This window comes from Poecilia reticulata, chromosome 19 (genome assembly GCF_904066995.2).
Source record: "Poecilia reticulata chromosome 19, P_reticulata-male-v2, whole genome shotgun sequence".
In the NCBI taxonomy this organism is placed as follows: Eukaryota; Metazoa; Chordata; class Actinopteri; order Cyprinodontiformes; family Poeciliidae; genus Poecilia; species Poecilia reticulata.
The window spans coordinates 20,197,429-20,212,513 of NC_088848.1; positions in this window are offsets into that span (position 1 = coordinate 20,197,429).

Sequence of the window (15,085 nt, forward strand, 5' to 3'; positions counted from 1 at the left end):
ATATTGAGTCAATTCATCCTGATCTATGTACGCAGAGTCACTGTGAATGTCATACAGTTCAGATTCAGAAACGCTATTGGCGTCTAACAGCTTCTGCTGTGTCTCATTTCTAATCCAGATATCTGTTCTTGCAGAGAGTTGTGACACTTGTGGTGCAGAAGTTTTTGATTTGTCCAAAGAAATCTGAAAAGCTGAAGATCAACGTTACACATGCTGGAGCGTCAGACGCGCAGAAGGGCTTTAAAGCCATAGGCACGCAATTCGGATATTCAATAGTTTCAAGGGGTATTATTATATCTTCCCAGTACATCCAAGTTTGTTTCATCTTGTCACGCAGTGAAAACTTACCCCCATTGTGTTGTTATGCACAAATATATTATCTTAAAGTTTGGAAACTTTGGAAAAACTGCCCTGACCACCACTTACAAAAGACCACTGGCTGGACAAATGTTCTGGGCTGGATAGGACAGGAAGGGCAAAAGGTGATTGCGGCTGGACTCACATTTCTATTTACTTGCTGAATGATAAATAAAACGAGCATGGCAGTTTATTTTAGCCCACATGCAATTCAAACAATACTGTAATAGCGAGCCGTCTTTGTGACTCATGCGGTTGCTCCCATGCGTGTGTGTGGGCGGGCTATGGGAGCCAGAAGAGGGTCGACAGCAATATCTGTCATTTAGAAGCAGAAATCGCTTTTAATTGAAAAATGCTAAACACGAGGCGTCAGACTACACAGACCTGCGCACGGAGCTCTGCTGCTCATGGCCGCTGTCCTGCGCCAGGAGTCAGAATCCAGCGGTACATGGTTCACATGTCTGGTAACCTTGGTTACAGAGTGGTGCAGCAGAAAGGAACATTTTCAACACTTCATAAATTATACGTCTACAATGACATGGGAGCGAAAATAGAGGAAGGGAGACAGAAGAGGAAAGAGCGAGACATAAAAAAAATTAATTTCACCAAAAAAAAAAATAAGTAAGACAGAGGAAAAGGTGATGAGACTGTCCAACGTGGGGAATGGCGAATAGGACAAGATGATATGACTAACAGAGAATCAGAACAATAAATGTAATAAAAAATAAGAGGGAAAAAAAAGGAGGTGTAATACGAGACGAAGAAAAAGAAATTAGGAAAGGTGGAAACGGGGCCCACAACGCAGGATAGACGAATCAAAAACGAAGAGTAAGAAGAGGTGAAGAGGTTCATGACAGTCGAGGCAGTGGTGCTTTGGCATGGCTCCGACTCACTGTGATGACTAATAGATAAGTGCTGAGACGGGGAGCTCCACAACCTACTTTTGTTTTTCTCTTTGATTCCCCTGACACGGACTGAAACAAATTAAGACAAAAACCTTAACCTAAATGTGAACTGCACACAAATAAAAGTTGCTACTAAACAGGGCGAGAACTGGGGAAAAGAGTACGACAAATGAAGTCGCTGCCTTTCATCTGCCTTTTTGAGCCGCCTCCAGCTCCGTCAGCCTCGGCTCCCGGGAGCCCGACGTTCCCTCTGGGGATCTCAGAGAGTCAGCCGAGGACAAGCTGCTGTCCCCCGGGTCCTGGCAAGACGATGAGGGGATCCGACTCTGGAGCGTACGATGCTAATGAGCGAGGGTGTAAAGACTGAGACAACTAGAACGCTGATTTCCTAACTAACTATATGGGATGCATTTGTAGAGATTCTTTGTCCTTTTTTTTTTTTTTTTTTGAGTACAAAGTCCACACAGTTCAAGCAAAAAAGGTTCCTCACATTTGAACATCAAACAAAAAGTACAGAAAATACTCGGACTTCAGGCGTCCCCAACCTTTTTAGCAACCAAAACAATCCTTTCGTTGTCATCAAAGCAAGAAAAGTGTTTATGTTGCTAACATGATTGAACAGCTTCTCCTTGGCTTTGCTAGCTCTGCCCCGTTTGATTGGACTAGATTTTTTTCCCCTGTTCCTCATGTTGCAAATGGCCACCGGTCTCTGGAAAGGATAAGTGCTGTCCAGAATTAAAGACCAGAACGGTTCATATCATTCCTCAGCCGTTTCCGCGAAATGAAACCAGCAGCTGAACCAGAGATCAATATTTCCATTCGCGTGATGGCAAGAGAGTGTTTTGAATTATTGGAACGGTGTGTAGGAATTATTGAACTCTGTGTGTGCGCAGGGAACGACAGGAACACTGAAATAAGTAAGGAAAGAATGTCCGACCGTCACGGCGTGTCTGCCATCTTTAAATGTTCTTGAACTCTTCCTAATTTTCTCATGTCAATGAGTTTCAAGCTTTTTAGGTTCATGAGAAAAAAACACTATGAAATATGAAATGATCTGAAATGGCAAACTTTGGTGTATTTGCAGCAAGCATCAACTGCAGTTGCAATACTTTCCTTGGAAGATTATGAATTAAATTATAAAACATTAGAAAAACCAGCTATTTTTTCCCAATTTAATCTACCTCACTTATCTTTATTGACATGTTGTAACCACCTTCAAAACTTGATTGAGTTTTTGTCCTTATTATGGAGGAACATTAACACCAGGCTGACTTTGAACCACTTCTTCCTCGACTTACAAACGTTACCCAAGTATGTGTTGAGTCTTGAACAGACTCATTGGTTGAACTACATTGCTTATTAGTTAGTTTTAGACATGTATCCACTGTATTTATTTGTACTTTTTTCCCCCCTTTGCTTTCCTAAAGACTTAACTTTTAAATGCTGTGAGGCTACTCGGATGCCCAGTTGCTCAGGGAAATAATTCAACAATAAACTGGCAATTTCTGGGTCAGATCCTCCACACTGCAGTGTGATTATGGCTCACTCTCAAACAATTTGCTTGAGAAGCACACTACAAACTAAAAGCTCCTGGAAAAAACCCGTCCTATTAGTAAATTCCACGTCACTGGCCTAAATACAAATGGAAAGTACCCTAAAACTCACATCTTATAGATTAATGTCTTACATCAACAGGCATCAGAGCCTGTTGATGTAAGACAACACTCCTAGAGCCAATCCATGTTTGCACTTGAACATCTGACAATGTTTAATTTTTTTTATTTTTTTATGTTAAAAATTTTAAATTTTAGACAGTTAATGCCACCACTATTTTTAGTTTCTGTTTTTTCTCGTCATAGAAGTCACACGTGGACTAGCATATTCTGTTTAGCTGTAAAGCTATCCTGGAGCGAGTGCATGCCTGTCAAATTTTGGACTTGAGAATACAGGAAGTAGCTATCCGTCCTGTGAAGAAAACTACCAAAGAGGTAAGAATGGGCAAGGGGAGAAGAGGGTGGGGACTACAGACTACCGTCAGAGTGGGGGAAGGCCGGAGAGGTGGAAGCGGGTGCGGGGTAATTTTCATTGTAATTACTCCAATACGGAAAATTTACGGGACAATACTAATACGGGAACACGCCGGGACAGAGGGGTAAACTATGGTAGCTTCCTGACCAAAACGGGAGACTTTACAGGTATGACTGAGAGAACCATGGCAACCTGAGCCCCTGTTGCCAGTAACACAAAGACAAAGCAACGGAAGGATCTATCGCTGCAACCAAGGCTGCGTTCACACTGCAGCCTGAAGTGACCCAATTACGATTTTTTGTCAAATTGGATTTTTTTTTGTCCTGGCCGTTCACACATCCAAATATACGCGACATGTATGTGAGCTCAAGAGTGAACGGGCAAACGACCTGAAAGTGTCCCACATGTGCCATAGGGCTTAATAACGTCAGCTTTCTGATACCATTTTTATGGCCAACCGCCATAGAAAGAAGTGCTCAGTGTTTGTGGAAGTAAACATGGATGCTAACTGTGGAGCAGAGCTTACACATTTGAAGTTGTTGTCCGACCGGAGAAGCAGCATTCAGCACGACTGAATCCTCAGTATAGTCCATCATGGTTGTTGTTTTTCTTCTCGCTTGCGGGTATCAGGACACAGAATAGTGAGATTTGTTGGGTATCAACGAGTTGGATGAATGTGACCTGGACGTTTGGTCACATTTGAATCGAATATGTAGTGACCTGGGTCGCATTCGAAAAGAATCCGACCTGTGCTGTTCAGACTGTCACGAAAAGATACAGGTCGCATTATGTAAAAAAACTAAAAAAAAAACTGAATTGGGTCACTTAAGGCTGCAATGTGAACACAGCCTGACTGTAAGTTTTACTTTGTTTCTTTTCCAGATTTAGTCACTACAATAATTAGTCCAGGTGTGTTGTCTGGGCTACCATAGCTAGCGCTACCTTATGCCAACTACTTAGCGTTTAAAATGCTAGAGCTATTCCAAATGAATAAACTAACGCCATCTTTTTTGATGGAAGCACCTTATCTGGACTCTTGCTTCTGCAAAGAAAAATGTAACATAAAATACACATGTAGCCAAGCTGGAGGGATTTTCCACGCGCAAAAAGACACGACACGGAGTTCAAACAGGCATGCAGAGTTCACGACGCTTCCCTTTCATTTCTGAGTCTCTGTCCACCACCAGTCTATTATGGAAATGCGTTGCTCCCGATTATCATGTGACTGTGGTGAGACCAGCCAGGCTGGAATGTCATCTGGATGCAGATCAGAGGGAAGGAGGGGAGTTTCACCAGAGGGAAACAGATGTGGTGTCGTAGGTGGGAGAACATTTCCATAAGCCACAGAAAACCCATACCATGTACATACAGAGCACTGATGGCGTCACATTCACGTCGCAGCCTGATCGGATGTGGGCCTGGAAGCGTGTGTGTGTTGTCTGGTAATATGAAGGCAGTAACCGTTCTCTGAGCAGGTCTCTTCTGTCAGGACCATCGCGCTTCATTAACTAAAGAAAGGGTGACGGGAACGTGTGGGTTCCTGGCCGTATCCGGGCGCTCAGTGTTTGTGCGCCGGTGCTCCCCCCCCTCAGCCTTCGGCTTTATTTCCAGCGGTCTGGAGAGAGTTACGGCCACAATAGCGAAAAGCCACGCAAGTGTTTAGCTCCGCCGCTGCAACATATCCAGAAGAAAAATGATCCGCAGCTTTTATCCATGTTCTTTGTGGCCGCAGCTCTGTTTGGAGTTTGGATGTCTCATCAAAATGGAATCCGACTTCCACTTTATCAATCTTTATTTCAAGGCGGCCGGGAGCCTGTGGAGCCGCTTGCAGATGTGACATGCCTCCTGAGGTTTAAGTCTCGGTTTTGGGCTTTAAATACAGAAAATATTATGTAAGATGTTATGGCTAAAATTAATAGTTTGTGCAACTCTGTGGAAAAAGGGAGATACCCATTTACTTAAGTATATATGACAGACAATCTTCAGTTCTTTATGTTTTTTGCTTTGCATTGATTTGTACACTTAACAGCCACTGGTCTTTACTAAAATGTCTGCGTGTATTTGTGTCTGCGTGTATTTGTGTACGTCGCATCAAATACACAACAGCGGATCCCACTTTCTGTCCCCGGGTCAATATTCACAGAGTTAACTTTTTGCAAATTTCTCCTAAATATTCATGAAAAACCCACTTAGAGAAGAAGTGTTTTTTTTTTTGTAACACTTCTCTAGAATATTCTGAAAGAAAATGCAGCTGAAATACTTTGACACATTGCTACTTGGTGCTACTGGCTGACTTTTAAAACTCAGCCAATCCAGGAACACTGATTGGCTGAACCCCAAGAGAAGAAATAAGAAAGACTGTAGTTCTTCTACAGAAGTGCTAAGATGGGTTCCACTGTGCATATCAATGCATGTTTAAATTATTAAAATAGGCATCTAAGTATTTTGAGAGAGAGTCTGAATTATTACCAGATCTTAGCTAGCGGCTGTGGTCCGTCAGTAAGACCATATCGTTTTTACACACAAAAATTAGACACTCAAAACTTTCCGAATATGTACACAAACAGAATTAACTTTAAATAGCCGCCCATCCTGCTGATGCTGACAATCAAACCTCTGCTGAGCCCTCAGAAAAAAGTCATAAACTCATCCCTGAGAGCTGCAGAATGCGTCTGCTCATTTCAGAGCCATCCCAGCTCCAGGCAGTCATATGCTAACGCAACAGTAATCAAATTATCAATACGCCACCCGGTTGCCACAGCAGACTGAGCTGTGCTCTGTGTAGGCAGGAACATGAATAAATACAGTAAATCATAGAGAACTTTATAATTAATCAGAAACTGTTGGTCTGAATCACTCAACGCTGTGGGCTTCATGCCAACAGATTCACAGTTCACCCAGGGATCAATAAACAAAATTTGATTAGCTTTTATTTTCAAATGTTAGCGTTCAATTGATTTGAATTTTCATCTCTGACCTTTGGAGATTGCAGTTCTGTGTGAACTCTGAACTGAGCGGTAATTGACAAAGGTGAACAGAGAACGATTCATTCTGGCAAGATTGTAGCTACTTCACACGCTACTGTTGATTATGTTAAAATGCAATGCAATATAAAATGCTGATGTTTGTCTAAAATATATATATATAAACCCAGCTTTACAGCCAATTTTCTCCCAAACAGCCCCTTGTCATAACCTTTGATTGTGATTCGACACACAGGCAGGAAGGCAAAGATTGTACCTCTGCTTTGCAACAAGGAGGTCTTGGGTTCGCATCCTGGACTTAGGTTCTCTCTGGATACTCCAGTTTCATCCAACAGCTGAAAAAACACAACTGCCAGGGGTTTCTTTGTCTTGTGTTTCTCCCACCTTCCTACGCTGCAAAAATTAATACATTTGTTTTCACCGTCTTGAAACAAGTCAGCCCACAAATCGGCAACACCAGTTTACATGAATCTCAGCTTTTTCTTGCCACTGGTCTGCTTGAGGAAGGGCAGATGTAGGAGGAATACGTCTAGGTGGGGTGCAAAGCAGCCGATCACCAAAGGATTGAAAGGATGTAGTGAAAGCTCAAGGTCAGCCAGTGGAAGATTTTTAGCTAGCATAACAAAATGTTGCTGACATCAAGAAATGGTGCGCCAACACTGACAGGAAGACCCCAGAGCGTTTATCTGCTCTATGACAGTCCGTCTTCCTCTTTAAACTCTAACTCACCTTAATTAAGCTTTAATCAGAACTGTTTAGTCTCTCTCCAGACAATACCAGCGCTAAGACTCTGGATTAATCTTTGACGGCGTTGAGAGTGGGACTGAATTATGAAGTCCCACATGCCAACAATACGCATCCATCTAATCATCTGTCATCAAAATCTCTTTACCATCTCTATCAGAGGGACCTGTCTGTTTATACTTCCAAAGACAGCGTAGGAGGAACTTTTGAAGGGAATGTTGCTTTGAGGCTGATGAGGAATCTTGTGTGCCGCACCGTGATATATCCACTTCTCTAGAATTCAAAATTACTCACAGAGTCAGAAGCCGAAAATGATTCCAGGCCACAAGCAAAGGCTAAAAATCAGTAAATGTTGCCAAATATCCTTATGATTGATCTGATGAGTGTTTAATAATGACCGTCTTGATTCCAGCAGTCTTTCCCTGAGCAGAGTGTGCTTGCTTTTGTTCTTTTGTGCCGGTCTGTTGGACGAAGCCCAAATGACAGAGTGGATGAGCCAATAACACGGGAAATTCCTACTGGACTTTCAAAATGTAGGAATTTCTGCACCAAGTTTATGGGTAACACACTGAATAATCTGCACCCTGACAAAGAGCCACGTTGAGGCAGGAGTGACCAGTGTCAAACTGTCCCATGATGCACTTCATCTCGTGTTTGGCACCATGCACAACAGATGGCTGGAGTCTGTTGACATTTGCCCATCAGGCTACTGCGCTGGTCTTTGATAAAAATCTCACCTCCTGTGGTTTATACGTGGCAACAAATGTCAACAAATGTCGAGGAAATGTCAAGACCACGGACATTAAGACCCACGTGGTCCGTGTTCGCAAATGACTCGATAGCCATTCAAATTCAGAGCAAATCTGCTTCTGGGATTTTTCTAAGAAATGAAGAATGTACAATTAACTAATTAAAAATGAAAGGGGAACCTTCACTTGTGCCAATGCAAGTATACATGAATGTTGGAAGTATATATGGATGTTCGAATAACTTGTCAAGTGGAAAGAGAATCATGGTATGGCACGTCTTTTTTTTTTTTTTTTTTAATGATCTCTCCCGTGAGCAACCTTATTCACATTTGATTTTAATTGCATTTCTTATTTTATGGAAACGGCGCAATTGCAAAATTGTGTTTTCTCAACATTAACAGAATATTGACAAAGTTTTGTAATGGAAACGTAGCTTGTGTCTTCCTGCCAAATAACCAAAACCTTAGATAACACTTGATAACACCAACCTGCTTTCCTCTGTATCAGTACACAAAGTTAGTTATGTCCGATCAAGCTCCATGTCCTTTCTAGACCGCTCAATCAAAATTTAGGGTTCGTTACACTTTCTAGTGACACTCACTCTACAACTACAAATCTATACTTTTGCATGAATTTGTCAATAATCCATTTTGTCCCCATAAAGTTGCATTTTATCACAAAAACCTATGTGTTACGGCAGTGGTGCCCAAGACTTCAGGGTTACTTTCCTGCTACTTTTAAGATGCATCCCCTTTGGAGATGCACGATGTATCGGTGTCATCATTGGTAATGACCGATGCTAAAGCCAATATTAGTCATTTTTTTAGTAAAACTGGGCTGATATTAACAGCTATTTCCATAATGTTGCCGTTCGTGTTTCTGGAGACGATGTAATTGGTTTTTTCACAGTGTTAAAAAAGTAGGTGAATGTAACATATAGGCTATGATATCAGTAAATATCGGTTATCAGGTATAACAGCAACATTAAATATTAGAGAGCCTTTATCCTCTAAAGGCTTGTGTGTGTGTGGACAGTCTTATCTAAAATAACCCCCAGAACTTCTCAAAAACAGTTTTGGTTTAATAAACAGCAAAGCCAACACACACACACACACACACCCACACACACACACACACACAGAGCATCATCGGCGGTAGCCTCTACCTTTCACCATCACTGACAGGGATTGCAATTTAGCGGACGAAATGAGGAGCAGACAGCATATAATTATCCGACCGCCTTGCACAACAGCTTATGTTCCTCTCATCGAGCATGACGCAAAAATGTGACAGAGACGAGGGGGGAAAACAACAAGGAAAAGGGGAGAAAGTAGAGTTTTGAATTAGGGATAAAAGCAGAGTTTTTGGTCATTTCTTTCCTTCTGCCTTCATTAAACTAGGCTAACATGATGAACTAGTTGCTCGGCTTCCGCAGCTCTAGTTCCCCGCACACCAAAGCGCCGGGCCCTGGCCGCTCATGATGGATCTACGGGGAAAGCAGGTGAGACCGGGTGACGGCGTGTTCGCTGCGTTTCTGCTACCGACGTTCTGATTAGTTCTGGTGTGTTTTCCTCTCGTTCCAGATCGCCTCCGTTTTTCGGCCCGCCGGTAGCCGTGATTGGATGCATGTGACATTTGTTTTTACTGGAAAACGGAATCAAAACTTGGTCGACCCACAGCTGCAGCACGAGCCAAGGCCCCATCGTTTTTTATCCAGTCAAAATAAAAACACGGGGATTGATGCAGCTCTCGTTCACGGCGAATGAAAGAAACATGAGATTGATTTTTTTTTTTTTTTCTCGTTTGACATCTGCTTGCTGTGATATTCCGCAGCCGAAATGTTAGCTGCTACCTCAAAGTAGAAGCAAAGTTAAGGCTGCATTGATCCGAGTTCAAAACAAATCTGTCTGAAAGGACAGACTGCGTCAACTCCAGCTGGAGAAACCACTTCACGTTCACATAGCCTACTTGGAAACACGGCACTGCATTGACAAACTTCATACAAAACATTTATTGATATATAGTATAACTGGCCTTTCAATTAATATATTTACTTACGCTGGCCTCAAGAAATGGGAACTGAAACAACTTCCAGACCAAGTTCCAACATTTCAGTTCGAAATGAAAAAGTCCCGGTGTCTCACCTTATTCTGTGACCGCCATGTTGTGACTGTAGGAGGCGCCGATGCAGCTTTACACGAAGCCTCGTCAGGACATTGTGACCACGCAGTAACTTATAGTAAAATACTAAACATTTAAACCAAACAGTTTCTGCTAAGCAAAAAGGTCAAGACTGTTTTATAGTGATTATTTTTGCTTTAAACTTGAATTAATTTAGATGATTTATCTCCAGCTAGTTTAAAATGTTTGTTTTTGGCACGAGCTACTAGATGTAATGGCTTTGAAGTCCAAATTGTGACATGGAAAGTATCCTGATCTGAAGGTTGAAAATTCCTGCTCTGAGAATTAAAGTCAGGTCCAGTTGAAATAATAAACTATTACTTTGAATATAGCGAGGTCTGTATCTGATTAAAATAGCCTGTTAATAATATAAGTGCTGCTGCAATCCTTTGATGTGTTAACACTGCCATCAGCCTGATTAGCAAAAACGAGCTGGTTTAGTCACAAGATACCACAAATATCAACATTACAAGGCAAATGAAACGTATCTTTGCCCATCTCTGAACTCTCCTCCGTCAGCTAGATAGGATTAACAAGCCTTGACCCATGTCACGGTATGCTACCAGTTTACTAAATTAGCTGTTCCAAGTAAGCTTTCTTTTTGCTAAACACATCTAAACAATGTCAATGACATCTCCATCAATGACGGGACTAAAGTTTATATGGTCCTTCAAACTTTTTAAGCTATCGTTAGAGATCTAAATGTGGAACAGTTCAAATTTAAGCTAGTAACCTAGCATGTTTACAAGGTGAAAACATGCTAGGTTAGTAGAAATGCTAACAGTTCAATTTCCAGGCAGCAGAGTTGACATGTACTTGATGGCACCATCAGGTTTTGGCGAGCTCCACCTCATTTGCTTTTGCCACTCCACTTTAAATATCATATTCAAGGTATGAAAGCCGGGCAGAGAAACTTTGGAGTTGGGAAAATGATCCTTGTTTGCTCTGCACCCTTTTCAACTACTCTAGGATTTGGGGTTGTTTTATAACTAGCTGCTTCGAGATATAAAAACAATACCTTCTGCCACGGTAACACATCATAATAAATGTCCGAAAGTAAAAAAAAAAAAAAAGAGCAAAAATCCTTCCAGCTGCACAGCATCCAAACCCCGAGGGAATAATTGTCCAAACATGAGGTGCCTTAACCCCCCCAAAAATATATATAAACAAAAGTCTACAAAAAGAACAGACCAGGACTCACTGTTGTTGGCGAGTTCTACAAGTCCAGATAAAGTGCAAAGAAACGGAACAGACGAGGAAGTTGTTGAAACATAGTAACACCATCTGAGATTTAGGTTGGGGACTCTACGGCTCAGAGGATAACCATACCGGACACACACACACATACACACACACAAATAATGGCTAGCTCAATTTTTGGCGGACCATTGCTGCTTTGAATGTTGAAGGCAGCGAGTTCAGTCGCTCACACTGGTGGCAGGCGGGTCAGACCAGGCAAAAGCACCAGAACATCCTCTTCCTATGGCACATTGTTTGCAGAGCTGCAATTAAACGGCTCACGTGAACACTTCGTCTCATCTTCCTCCCTAAGCTCTTCGTCGGAGGAGTTTACACAGAGGCTTAAGTCTCCCTTTGACTTTGAGACAAGAGAGAGAGCCCGGAGGTGTCGGGGGACAGGTTTGATTCAGGGGCTCCTTGTTAAGCGAGGGAAACTGTAGAAATAACCCACTGATAAGATGTTGTTCTCTTTGAGATGAAAGAAAAGAATGTGAAAGTAATCCTCGTTTCTCCCCCCAACGCTTGTTAGCTGAGTCACGGTAAGGCCAGAACACATCCAGCAGCTGTCAGCATGTAGTTTATATTATGTTCTTCAGAAAAAGGGAAGATGTATTCTTGGAACACAAGATAATCACAAACCATAGAAGAAGGGGGTTTAAGAGAGGTGGAAGACTGTTGTGCTAAAACACTCTTCTCACCGTCCTGTAAATTTCATTTGTCACCCTGTTCCAGGAAGCTCGAAATGAAAAGGTGTAGCTACCTCTCCAGTGAGGCTTCATTCCAGCTCTATTCTTGACTCTAAATCAGATGAACTGAAGCAGGGAAACATCCAGCACTTAGCAGTGTAGTGAATAAGCGACAACAGACCAAAGTTTGAAATAAGATTTAATGTTGTCTGTTATAAAAACAATGTCTGAATCCAACTAACTTTTAAACATCAAACCTTTGCAGGTGAACTAGATTCAACTGCAAACATGGATATGCTTGGTGTAAACCAAATGTAGCGTGTGATGTCACGGTTTGTGGATGATTTGCTCCAGAAGGACCTTCCCATTTTACGACGGTAGAGTCAGAGTCGGCTTCATTCATGGGAGAGTTAAAATACCACCAAAGACCACAAGAAATTTGACTTTGATTATACTTCCGTCTTAATGAAGACCTCTACAGATATATATATGCATCACTCTTGGTACTCTGTTAAGTCTTCATCAAAGTTTTACATCAGATGTAACGGGTCACCCTCTGTCCAGAAAATTCTACTTTTGTCTCATCAGTCCACAAAAGTTTGGCTAAAACTCTTGGGGATCATCAAAATGTTTTTGGGAAATGCGTGACAGGCTTTTGTTTTAAAGACGAGAGAGGCGGCTTCGGATTCTCCCATGGATGCTCATTTTGCCCAGTCCTTCCCGCATTGACTTTTCATTTTTAAGTGAGACAAGTAACTCCCGCAGTGCATTAATTAATACTCTTGGTTCTTTTGTGACTGCTGGGTCAGGCCACTCCTCGCCTATACATGTTACCTCCATTTCTTATTTAATTTCTCAGATTTTTTTTTTTTTTTGTCCGTTTTTGTATCTTGACTCTACAGGTATGAGTGCAATCAAGACTTGGTTGGTTACGTAATTTTTCCCCCTCACTTGAACAAAACCATTATTTCAAAAATCACACTTTGTACTTGTGTGTGTTTGTCTGATCACAGATTATGTTGAATCTAAAACATTTAATCCTGATGAAAAAAAAAAAAAAAAAAATGGAAGTGGGCAAATACTTTTTTCCCAGACACTGTAAATAACACATTCCCCGTGCCACCTCTGACAACCGAAAGTTGAATTCGGGTCCAGACTGTAACAGGGACTCTGTTATCAGTCCGTCTCCACCTGGCTGTCAGCTGGCGAGACAGAGCATGGCTCGATGCACTCTGCTGCTCCCGACTGCTGCATCCAGTACATGATCCAACACTCCTGTCTACTCACATCCGTCATCTGCATGGCACTGGTTGAAATGTCACAAGTACAGAGCATCAAGGGTAAGAAGGTGGCAGGCATAAACATGACAAAGCTGCTGTCTGCAGGCTGCTTTTAGAAGCATGTGTACAGCCATGTCTTCCCCACATACAGCTCACTCTGTACATAATATGTCACTTCCTCTTGCATGAGATTCTAATTAGGTCCAAAAAATTACATGCAGACTGTTTTAGGTGTTTCTTGACAAGGGCCTTCAAAATACAGATTTAGATTACCGTGCTGCAACTCTTGCTAAAACGTTTTGGATTAAGTTAATAACCAACTACAATTTTCCTTATACAGTGATTGTGAATAGTCTTTTTCGGACCGTTGCAGAAAATAAACCCAGTGGGCCGATAGATGAGGCTTTATCATCGTCCCTCTTTGTGAGGGACCAAACTCAAACAAGGACAAAAAAATGTTCAAAGTAGAAAAAGGTTTCAATTTAATTCTTCAAAAAATCATTAACAAAGCATAAAGATTTAAAGCAAGAATAAATCAAAGGATAAATAACAAATTTGGATCCAAATGAACTGAGGTCAACTGAACTGTAACTGAACACAAACAAAAACTGACCTACCAAACAAAGAACTAAGGCTGCTTAAATAGGGGTGGAGTGACCTAAATCTACCACTTGAGGGAGGTCTGACCTAACAAAAGAACAAATAAATACAAAATTAACTAAAGCGTTCTATAAACAAATAAAGCAAAACCAACTTTAACTTAGCACAAACAATAAGTGAATATTTAAGTGACAGAATTAAATAAAAACAACTTGAAGTCTTCCCCTTCAGTCTTTCAGAAATGTGTAGAAGGTTTGCCCCAGGTTCCTCCACCAGCTGGTTCCTAGAAGTGGCATCTCAAACAAAAACACAAGTATAAATGAACCATTCAGACAGACATTACTAAAGTGTGCACCCATTAGAAAATATATCTCTAAATGAAATAACTAACAAACTATACTAATAAAGAAATAAATACTAACAAGATGTGGTGGTGGTAGGAGCATCCACCACACTCTTGGTTACAGATGCCGTCGTGCGACAGAATTATGGCGGTACTAGAAGCATGTAAATATAAAAGTTCCAACCAGAACCTTTGCGTGTTTAAAAAAAAATGCAGTTGTGTTAACATTTGTAAATGTTTAAAATCTATGTGATTATTTGAAATTGTAAAAAGCATGGGGAAAGAGTGCAAGTCAATGTTACAATTAAGTATGTTATTACAAGTTTTTTGTTTTTTTTTGTCAATCCAGTCTCTGGTCAGAAAAACAGCATCGATGTGTGTTTGGGTTCTGTGGACCAGTACCGCTTGACTCCATGGCCTTTTTAAACCACTTAGCCAATTTGCTCATTTTTCCATGGAACATGACTCCAAACTATTAGTGGAAAATTTGTCTATTTGCAGATTTTTTTCACTAAAGCCACATGCAATGATGAAGTGACTATGAACAAGAACATCAGTTTAAGAATGGCTAGACATTCAATTTCTCCTTCTGTCTACATTTCTCTGAGATTAAAAGGAAATTAAACGTGGAACAGATCTTTTAAAGTTTTTTTATAGCATTGTCTGATGAAGACCTTTTATAACAAAAACATTTGTTTATTCCAGAATAGTCGGCTAAAATAAACTCAAAGGTTGTTAAATATGACCAGACAGCACAGGGTTATGGGGAGTTACTGTTATTTTTTCCACACTCAGTGCCTTATAGCACAAGGTGTAATGTGACCATAATAACGGACTGTGAATTATTTGAGTAAAGCCAAATGAGTCTAAGAGCATTAAACACCCTGGGTGTCAACATGAATGTTAAAGTCCCCCACTATAATAATCTTATCAGTATTTACTACTAAAAAAAAAGTACAATGCTAAAGTATATTTGGTGTTTGAAAGTA